Source organism: Sorex fumeus, unplaced genomic scaffold (assembly GCF_029834395.1).
Source record: "Sorex fumeus unplaced genomic scaffold, SorFum_2.1 ptg000070l, whole genome shotgun sequence".
Taxonomy (NCBI): Eukaryota; Metazoa; Chordata; class Mammalia; order Eulipotyphla; family Soricidae; genus Sorex; species Sorex fumeus.
The window spans coordinates 3026089-3038201 of NW_026606127.1; the positions used below are offsets into that span (position 1 = coordinate 3026089).

General features: G+C 35.5%; 1 pseudogene; it reads left to right on the plus strand.

Moving 5' to 3' along the window:
- Positions 1-732: 732 nt before the first annotated feature.
- LOC130037138 (uncharacterized) lies at positions 733-831 on the plus strand (annotated as a pseudogene).
- The last annotated feature ends 11282 nt before the right edge of the window (positions 832-12113 follow it).

Consider the following 12113-nt stretch of genomic DNA (forward strand, 5'->3'; position numbering starts at 1 on the left):
TTAGATCGAAAAGTACTTATGTGCTTAGTAATAAATTACTATACACTTTTCAATCACCTCAGAGACCCCACTCTGCTTAGAGAACTAGATTTTTAAATACAGGGCTGTTTTGCCTGTGTGTCATGACTGAGAATCACTCTCAGTAGATATGAAACTCACTATACACAAAGATGCACACAGGCTACTTTGAGTCATCTGTGTTGTTAATGTGTGTTGGCCATTAAACTTCACTGAGACCCCTTAATCTGTCCTTTACAGGAGCCTCATGAGTCTCACCTTCCATTCAAGTTGTACTTGTAATAAGGTGGAATGAAATCATCAATATTCTCCTCACCTCTTCCTTCAGGAGAAAAATCCTACTTACATTCAAGGTGGTCAAATTGCAGACAACACCATCCACCTTTTCCTGGAGATGTACACGGGACTGAGGTGACAACAGCAAAAGGCTCTAGTTTAATGGTTTTAATGAAGGTTTCAGGGAAGGGCATTAAAGAAGACTCATATACCATCTTCCAAAAGAATTATTTTGTAAAACTGATGCCTTGGGTATGGTAAAAGATAATATGGTAAAAACCATATTTTTCTTTCTAGGACATTAAAGTTCTAAATCTAACTATTCAAGCTGCTTTGAAATACATTCCTTGATTTGGAATCACTGTCTGCCATAGGAGTGAGTAAGGACAGCACTCAAAGTAATAAGAAGAGAAAAATATGGAAAAATTAACTCATACTATGTTTTGTAACATATATACTAAAATTGAAATGATACAGAGATTAGCATGGTCCTTGCACAGAGATGACATGCAAACTTGTAAAGTGATCCATATTTTTGTTTCAAGAAGAATTAACAGGGCGACTTTAAGCTAAGAAAATCCACACAAGTACAAAAATTCTACATAAAGATAGCACAAATCCCCATCACAACAATCTCCTCAATGTCAGTGGACTAAATGTGTGCCAATTCAAAGGCACAGAAAGGGAAGATGAATTAGAAAACTGATCCCAACATTCTGCTGCCTGAAGAAACACTTCTGAACAATCAAAGCAACCATGGGCTCAAAGTCAAAGGCTGGAAAACAATTCTTCAAGAAAGAAAAGAACACCTCCACAAAGCTGGAGTGGACATACTAGTATCAGGCCATATGGACTTCAGGCTATAGGTTATAAGAGACAGTGAAGGTCATTTCTTCATGATCATGGGATCTGTACATCAGAAAGAACTCACCCTCCTCACTGTAGGTGCTCCTAATGACAGACCAGCAAAATACTTAAAAATAACTTCTAATAGACTTATAGAAAAACATTGATAGCAACACAATACTAGTAGGAGATTTCAACACTTCTTTGTCACTTCTCGATAGATCAAACAGACTGAAGCTCAGCAAGGAAATATTTTCTTTAAGGGAAGTAATGAACAACCGATGGCTTAGGGAAGAAATCAAAGAGGAAATAAAAATTTCCATAAACAAATGAGAATGAGGACACGAGCTACCAGAACTTGTGGGACACAGCAAAAGCAGTGTTAAGAGGAAAGAGTATAGCTCTACCAGAATTCATCAGGAAGAAAGAAAGGGCCTGCATGAATAAATTAGAGCTCAAGATTTGGGAAAATGACCAACAAAAGTAGTCCAAACTAGGCTGGAAGAAGGAAATAATAAAACTTGTACCAGATATCAATGAGCTAGAATCCCAAAATACAATCCAAAAGACCAATAAGAGCAAAAGCTGGTTCTTTGAGAAAATAAATAAGATCAATAAACTATGAGAAGCTTCTCAAAGAAACAAAGAGAAAGAACTCTAATAAGTCAAATCAGAAATGCAAAGGGGCATATCCTAATAGAAACTACAGAAATCCATAGGATCATCAGAGATTATATTGAGAATCTTTACAGCAGGAAATGAGAGAATCTTATATAAATTGATAAATTTTTGGATTCCAATTACCTCCCAAGGCTGAACCAAGAAGATTTGGAATACTTGAACCTATCACTTCCAAGGAAACTGAAATGATGATGAAAAGTATCCCCCCAAACAGAATCCCTGGCCCAGATGAATGGATTCAATAGTGAAATATTTCAAACCTTTAAAGAGGAAATACTGCCAACATTTTTCAAGATTTTCCAGGAAATTGAAGAATCATAAATACTCCCAAATAGTTTCTATGAGGCAAAGATCACCCTAATACTCAAATCAGACAGAGACACCACAAAAAAAGAAAATTACAAACTTATTTCCTTGATGAATACAGATACACAAATTCTCAAGAAAATACCAGCAAAGAGAATCCAGAAACTCAACAAAAGATCACACACTATGACCAAGTAGGTTTATTTTGGGGATGCAAAGATGGCTTAACATTCTCTAGTCAATCAACAGAATACACCATCTCAATAAAATAAAGATAAAAGTCATATAATCATATCAATATATGTAGATAAATCATTTGATGAGATCCAGCACCCATTCATGATGAAAAACTCTCAACAAAATGGGAGTTGAAAGTACTTTCCTCAATATAGTCAAAGCAAATTATCACAAACCCACAATAAGCATTATTCTCAACGGGGAAAAACTGAAGGCTTGGAGCAGAAATCAATGAACTAGAATTCCAAAATACAATCAGGCACAAAACAAGTTACCCACTCTCACCACTCCTATTCAACATAGTACTTGAAGTATTTGCCATATGATTTCGGTAGAAAAAAAGATATCAAGGACATTCAGATAAAAAAGGAAGAACTCAAGCTTTTACTATTTGGAGATGACATGATACTATACTTAGAAAATCCCAAAGAATCTACAAAAAAGCTCCTGGGAACAATAGAATTGTTTAGTAAAGTAGCATATTACAAAATCAATATCTGGTACGCCATGGCTTTCCTATATATTAATAATGAAAGAGAAAAAAGAGATAGAGAAAAACAATCCCATTCACAATAATACCTCAGAAAATCGGGTACATTAGAATCAACTAAAAATGTTAAAGATCTATACCAAAAAAAAAAAACTTCAAAGCTCTACTTTACAAAATAAGAGAGTATATGAGGAAATGGAATCACATCCCATGCTCATGGATTGAGAGGTTTAACACTGTCAAAATGGCAATACACCCCAAAGCTCTATAAAGATTTAATGCACATTCTATAAGGATACCCATAACATTTTTCAAATAAATAGATTAAACACTCTTGAAAGTCATACACAACAATAAACTCCCATGAAGAGCTAAAGCAATCTTTGGTAAAAAGAAGAAGGGAACACCTTCCCCAACTTCAAACCCAACTACAAAGTTGTAGTAATCAAAATACCATGATATTCAGATAAAGACAGGCCTCAGATCAATGGAATATAGTTAAATATCCTGACGCTGGCCCTCAGATTATTATTACCTAATCTTTCATAAAGGCTCAAATACATCACAGGTAGCTTGCCAGGCTCTGCCGTGAGGGCTAGATACTCTCTAAGCCTGCCGGGCTCTCCAAGAGGGGCGGAGAAATCGAACTCGCATCGGACATGTTGGCTGCGTCCAAGGCAAACGACCTACTCGCTGTGCTATAGCTCCAGCCTATTAGATGTATTCGATATACCAAACACAGTAACAACAAGTCTCTTGATAGAGACGTTACTGGGCCCGCTCAAGCAAATTGCAGCCAACATGGCTGACCCAAGTTCGATTCCTCTGCCCCTCTCGGAGAACCTGGCAAGCTACCGAGAGTATCTCAACCGCATGGCACAGTCTGGCAAGCTCCCCATGATGTATTCCATATGCCAAATACAGTAACAACAAAGTCTCCAATGGAGACGTTACTGGGCCCGCTCGAGCAAATCGACGAACAATGGGAGGACCTTTACTTTTACCTTACCTTCATAAAGGCTCAAGAAATATGAAGTTGAGCTAGGAACTCTCTTCAGCAACTGGTGCTGGGAAAACTGGACAGCAACATGCAAAAAAAATGAACTCAAACCTCTTTATAGTGCCAGGCACAAAGTCAGATCAAATGTATTAAAGACCTCAATATCATACCTGAATTCTTAAGATATATGGAGAAAAATGTGGGAAGATCCCTGCATGACATTAAAGCTAAGGGAAACTTCTAGAATGAAACACCAATGACCAAGGAAGGGGAAGTGAAGATAAACAAATGAGACTACATTAAACTAAGAAGTTTCTGTAACTCAGAAAAAATGGTGACCATGATAAAAAGAGAGCCCACATAATGGGGAAAAATTATTTATGCAATACCCATACAATTAACCTCAAAATTCTGACTGCTGTATCATTAAGAACGCTAAATAGTTCCTGTGAATTTTATTCTTTTTCACATATATTTACTCTAAAATATTTTAGATTTCCTTTTAAACGACAGGTAAAAAGGTAAATTTATGAGTTTTTTTAAAAATTAAAAATACCCCTATACATAGCCAGGTGCGACCCAAAAAACAAAAAAGCAAGCAAGCAAGCAAGAAAGAAAGAAAGAAATTAAAAATTAAAAAATAATGCTGTTTGCAATGCTAAGGATCAATCCCAGATCATCATACAATGGAAGGCAAATGCTCTTTCACTGAGTTATATCCCTGTTCTTTAACATTTAATAAGTTCTTAATTGATGTCTCATTGCATTTTCTTTTTTAAAAAATGCTTTTCTAAATATTCCTGGTCGCCAATGTACCTCCTACATTTTGACCCTCGCTTCTCTTCTATATTTGACCTCTAAGACTCTGTTGTCACCTTATCCTTCATATAGCCATGTTTTCCTTGGAAAAAGTTTCCAAGATCATGTCTGGCTTGCTTTAACTTGGCATAAAATGGAAACCTTATTTTCTGTATGCTCTCATGCTAGAGGTGATGATGTTTTCGACCCAGGTGAACTCTTTTCTGGGAAACTTTCTGGCTGTTTCTATTTGACTTCAAAATATCTAAAGGTAATTCATCATCTTTTTTTTTTTTGCGTTTTTGGGTCACACCTGCCGATGCACAGGGGTACTCCTGGTTCTGCACTCAGGAATTACACCTCACGGTGCTTGGGGGGACCATACAGGATGCTGGGAATCTAACCTGGGTAGGCCGTGTGCAAGGCAAATGCTCTACCTGCTGTACTATAGATCAAGCTCCGCCCCCCGCATCCCCATAATTCATCATCTTGAGTGTCTCAGATTTTTACCTTCCATTTAGAAACTTGAAATTTACATTGACACAGTAAATTGAAACCACAAAACCATTGAATGGCATGTTATAATGGTAGCAGCCATGAGCAAACATTGATAACCTATAAGTTGGCATGAACGAATTCTGTCTCAGAGGCTTCACTTCTGAGAATACCTGTCACTACCTCCTTTCTGTTACGTATCCCAGGATCAGAATCTACATCAGGCCATCAGTAGAAATTGTTCACCCGAAAGCTAGCCTTCCACTGGGATCAGAATCCATGATCCATCTAACTTGTAATTTTTCATTCATGATTTGTTGACCTTGTTTCAGTTGGAGGCATCCAGAGCATACACTCTGCTTTCCCGTTGTTTCCAAAGAAAATCCAAATACCTAAGAATGTTATCATTTCTGACGCCACTGTGAAAGATATTTTTGGAATCCCACCGTAAGATACTATCATTAATGTTATAATATTACTGTTCTCCATAGTCCGGATCTCCCCAAAGAACTCTCTACCCTCCTCACTCCAAGTGCAGACTCCAGTTTATCATGCTCCTGAACATACTTCTAATAGTTTCACTCAGGTTATCCCCTAAAGTGCACAAGTTAATTTCATACCACTCCAAGTTCTTATTCCTAAACTACCAGAGTGGGATTGGTCCTCAAGCTTATGTTCTCCCTTGAAGAAATACCGTGCTTCCTTTCTCTATGTCTCTCTTTGCTTCCTTTGTTAAACGAGTATTCTCTCTTGAACATATATTCCATTCCACCCTACACCGGTTTAACAAGTTTCTAAGTGTTTTTCAGTAAAATCTATTTTGCTTCACTAAACTAAAAATTTTAAACCACCAGAGCATTGTTTAAACCAATATTTCTATCCTTTAAACCAAAAATTTTGAAAATGAAAGGGAGTAAATCAATGGAATACTACTCAGCTGTATGAAGTGAAATCTTATTATCTGTATAAAATTGGATCACATGAGGATATTATATTTAGTGACATAAACCAGGCAGAGAAAGATAGGCATCATACAAGTTCATGCATATGTGGTTTATGGAGAAAACAAATTAAAAGGATAAAATGAGACAGACAAACGACTAAAACATTATTTATATTCTATGATTTATAATTCAATTAATAATGGTTTCTCATACACATAATTCCAACATGACACTCCTAATTCTCTCAAAAAATAAACCCTCCCTCTCCCCCAAACCCCCAGAATCCCTCCTTCCCAATCCCCTGACTCAATTGTGTGGATCAGTTCTCCCCTTACATTGGCCTTGAACCTTTGTTTCTACCTTGCTGTGTGTCTTTACATCCCACATATGAGAAAAATCTCTCTGTATCTGTTCCTTTCCTTAAGGCTAACTTTACATGCATGATATCCTCTAGTTTCATCCAATGTTGAAAATTGCATAGTTTTGATCTTTTCAAAGCAATAAAAACAAACTTTAGAACCATGAGACTATTTAATTACCAGATGGAAAGGTGTAATCAAAGTGGAAAAACTGAACAATGGTGAATGACAGAGTAGGCCTTTCGGTAGTGAGTGTAATATGATACATGAACGTTGATTCTGCATAGTCCTAAAATTTATGAAATTCTAGTAATTCTATAATGTAATTTTAAATAATCAAAACAGTATTTAAATAACTTACATTTATCTATGATTTTGACATATATTTTGTGTCAAACTATCAGAAATAAAAATAATGTGAGATAGAGATATTGTGTATCACTATACTTTTAAACAAGAGAAGTGCTGAAAATTTCTGTGTCTTGATGAACTGTCATATAAATTGACTACTTGGGTTTTTCCCAAGAAATGTTTTTGGAAGGAAAACTTTATTGAAACTCTGTGACTTAAGCTGTTTTTCTAAAATGTAGTTACTAATAACTCTAAGAATAATAATGCATACATGAATATAATTTTTACATTTCATATGGTTTACATAGGAGGAAGTATAAAGAAAACATAATGAAAAATATGTATCACAGAACTGAAAAAGAAGTGTATAGATATCAATGAAATCTGGGATCTGTAGCAAGCAGCATAGTACAGTAATTTATTGAGAGCAGACCCAAGAGTAAGCCCTGAATAACAGTGGATGGGGTTTCAAACAAAACCAAATAAAACAGTCCAATAAGGTTATTAATAAATTGTTCCACATATACAATATGAAAAGTATATTCCATTTTAGAAAAATATGCTAGCCAAAAAATGGAATAAAAGGTGATTTTTGAGTGCACACTGTACCAGTCCATCAAACAGAAAAGATTTACCAGTAACTACATAACAAAAAGAAAATAGGAATAAACGTGATTGTATTTCATAGTCAAGAAATGTTTTAAATGAGTAAAATACAGAAAGAAACTTCGTAAGTACAAAAAAAATTATTCTCATCAATACCTTTGAATATTAACCAGCAAACAACACCTGTTAAAATAGCATAGGATTTCACTTTATCACACAAGAAACACAAAAGACCATTTAAAAAGTGATCATAAAATATTACAAATTTACTTTCAACACCTAGATTAGAATTATCTTTATCAGTCAGGAAAAAGTTCTTCTCAATGTTTAATAAATGAGCACCAAAATTCAATAAAATATCTTTAATGTAGGAAAACTCAGAATTCACAAATATGACAAAAATGTGTAATTAGACATGTGATACTTGATTTTTCTATGTCCTCTTAGGATCTAAAAACAGAAGTTGACTATTATCAAAATACTCTCATAGTAGGAAGAAAAAATCTCATGAAATAGCATTTGTAAAGATGACAAGCAGCTTTAACCTGGAACCTACTTACCACACAAATGAATCAACAATTCTCCTGATTCAAGTTAGAATAAACCATTTTTTAAAAATTTTAACAGGCTGCCTGTACGTGTACTTAAAAACCAGAACGTAATAAAAACATTGAAGATTTATTGTCTTCAAACCCCCTAGATAACCACTATTAGCTATATATGGGAAGCATCATCTCTAAAGCTGTTTATATTCCAAATTGTCAAGTACCAAGTACTGTGTTGTAAGAGATAATAAGGAAAAAAGCCAGCAAGGATGGCTTTCTGATAAACTGCTTTTCCTACTGGTACCCTAATCAAGGCATAGTATACTTTCTAGTCCTGGCATTTTTTGAAGTAAATTGCTTTAACTTGTTCTCAGTGTATTTATCTCAGCATATTTAATATATATTCTTTCTTTTTTGATTTTAAATCTTTGGTTCTCTTCAACATTCTGTCCAAACGTTTTCCCCTTCCTTGATAATCGCCGTCCCTATTCTTTCTTTCTTTCTTTCCTATTTTATTCTCCCACATATCGTCTTGGTTCTATTGGTCAATGTTTGAAGAAAGTGATCCCAAACTTTCTTACCTTTGAGGGCTTGCCTCTCTACCGCTCAGCACTCCACACTATCCCCATGCCCCATATTTTTCTTATTACCTGGTTTAATTGGAAAACTCAAAGATAAAGGATTATTACTGTGTAATAGCACTATATTTAAACTACTGAAGTATAAATACAAGTGGAGAGACCATTACAGAGAAAACATGCTAGTATATATTAACAGTTTTCCACAGCATATACATTTTCTGTTTCTGTCAAAATACTGTCTCTGATTTATATTTTTTCAATGGATATCATGTAAAATTCTCTATTAAAAACAAAAAGAAACACAGAGAATCAACACTCATACATATATATGTGTATTTGAGCTTGTAAACATTTCTAAAATATAATGTAATCAATGAGGAAAAGCACTTTGTATATAACAGAACGAAAGCCAATGTCAAAAATCACACAGCAAATGTACAAGTCAAGCTAAAATGAGGCTTATAAAATTCTACTTGAATACTTTCTTTCATTACTACATGTTGTTTTTACTTGACTGCTAAGTTTAGGGATGATATATCTAATAAAAAGCGTTGAAATGTATTATTCTTTACCTGCCATGGTCAGAGAAGAGGAAATACCGATGAAAGGTAGACGAGAAGAGGAGACGGTACGAGAGTATGTCTGAACACTGAAGCGGCTTAAGACCACAAGGGTCCAGTACAGATGACTGGTCGCTGGTGATTGGTCATTGGTCACTGGTCACTTGCCATGATGATTCAAATTTGTTTACAAACAATTGCATGGGCACCCCAGATTCTACAAGTTGGTAGTTGGATGGGTGGGAGAATGATGTCATAAAGTAGGCAGTTGAAAGGTAGAGTCTAGCCAATCAGGAGGTCAGATTCCCAAGAAGAAGACCGGATTGGATAGAGAGAGAGGTAGAATGAAGCAGGCTAGGGAGATGGAATCCTACAAGAGAGTTATAACAGTTTCACCTTCGTCAGACTCTTGTGTTAGAAAAATACTCCCATTATACTCAAGAGCTTAGGTATTTCATTAACACATCAAGAAAATTATGAAATAATCGTTTATATTGCACTGTTAAAGAAACAACATTTGGTATTACTAGTATATTTTATATAACGTTTACAGCACAGCGGGTAGGGCATTTGCCTTGCAGGAGGCCAAGCCTGATTCCGATTCCTCTGCCCGGCAAGCTACCCAGAGTATCTCGTCCACATAGCAAGAGCCTAGCAAGCTAGCCATGACGTATTCAATAGGCCAAAACCAGTGGCAACAAGTCTCACAATTTCTTGTAAGATGTTACTGGTTCCCGCTTGAGCAAATTGATGCATCGAGGGAGCATAGTGCTACAGTGATATGATTGAAAAAAAAAATGGTGGTTTCTTTCAATATGACAACACTTACTATGATAAGTTGTAGATGAATCGAGATGTGTTAAAATGTAAATATAAAGGTAAAGGTAAAGGTAAATGCCCTCCCGTTGATTGTCGATTTGCTCGAGCGGGCCCAATAACGTCTCCATTGGAGACTATGTTGTTACTGTGTTTGGCGAATCGAATACTCTCGGTAGCTTGCCGGGCTCTCTGAGAGGGGCGGGGGAATCGAACTCAGGTCGGCTATGTTGGCCACTTGTAAGGCGAACGCCCTACTGCTTGTAAATGCACAGGTATCTTATTTGTACAAACCAAACAGTTGTTCTCAGTTTAAAACTGTAGAAGATAAAGAAAAACATATGCTCATTTGTGTCAAAATTTTAGAATCTGAAAGAAAAATTTAAAATTCAAATTACGTGATCAAAAAACAAGTAAAACCAACAAATTCTGGCAATTAATATGATAGTCAAAGTATGAATGTTTTTAATAAATCAGTGCTGTGAAATAAATCAGTATTTAGCTAGTAAACTTGTATAGAAAAAATAAGCATAAACCATGATCATATAATCTGTATTGAAAGAAGTGTAAATGACTAGTAAACACAAGAGCAATTTCCTTTTTTAATTTTTTTTTTTGTTTCATTAGTGAAACACCATGAGGTACAGCTGTAGACTTACAAGTTGTTGTGCTTGGGTTTCAGTAATACAATGATCGGGTACCCATCCCAGCACCAGTGCCCATTCTCCACTCCAAACAATCCCAGTATCCCTCCCAACCCCCATCCCCATCCCACCCTGCCTCTTTGGTAGGGCACTCCCTTTTGTTCTGTCTCTCCCTTTGGGTGCTGTGGTCTGCAGAAGAGACATTGGGTGGCAATCCTGTTCAGTCCTTAGACTACTTTCAGCAGGCATCTCCCTTCCTGGGCAGATCTTCCCAGCACCATTTATTGGGTGCTCCCTTCTCTATCTGCGCTGCCTTTACCCCTAGAGAATGTAGTTGGCCTCTAAGCCATGGAGTGAACAACCTGATATTTATCACAGCTGTTCTTGGTTGTTAGTCTCTTATTTTGTTACTTTATGTTACCCAGATGAATGCAACCTTTCTATGTCTGTCCCTCTCTTTCTGACTCATTTCGCTTAGCATACTTTTTTCCATGTAGTACCACACAAGAACAATTTTCAAGCTCACTAGTAGACAAAGAGCACAAATTAACATGAGAAATTAAAATTTCCCCACAAATTACAAATATTTAAAAATCAGGTAATATCTTTTCCTAAAGATGATCAATATATCCTAGATATATCAAAGAATCTAAGAAAAAGTATGCCATGAATGTATAAAATATATGCAGATAATTTATTTGATTGGAACCCAGACTTAGTATAGGGATTAAAGCAATTACCATGCACACAGTCAACCCAAATTAATGGCTGGCTCCACCAGGAATGACCCTTGAGCACAGAGTCAGAAGTCCCAAGAACCACATACTATGGCCCAAATACCCCACAAAAGCAGAAATATAATTTATCACTTATTACTATAAAATACAAATGTATTATAAAGTCCATTATAAAATGCATTATAATTTTTTAAAATGTATCACAATGCACAGATTTCTATACCACACATATCACTACTTAGACAATGTAAGTAAATACTATTAAAAAACCATCTTCAAAAAAAAAAACCATCTTCTTGGTCAATAGCAAACTAATAATTTTGGGGGCTTTCAAAAATTATATAGGAATTAGCAACCTTAACCTCTATGTTACTCAAGTATCAGTTATATGTTTTTCTTTTCTTCCTTTTTTGTGGCGAAGGGAGCGCACCCAGATGTGCTCCGGGCTCACTTTTGACTCTGTATGCAGAGATCACTTCTGGAAGTCTCAGGATTCTGGGGATTGAACTCAGATTCGCTGCTTACAAACCCTCTACAAATTGCACTAACTATGTGGCCCATATGTTTCTTTTTAAATAACATTTTAATAAAACATTTTAAATAATTTTTTTAAAAAACGTTTTTAATGAAATATTTCATTAAAAAGATTAATATAGAGAAATACTCTTTTAATGATTAAAGTAAATTTAAAAATTGGAATAATACTTGGTAAAGCATAGGAACATAGCAGAAATATATGATGAAATATATGATGGTATATATCTTATTTGTAAATTTGTAACTGTAACACATTGTCCTTTTCCATTTCAAGGATGAGATGAAT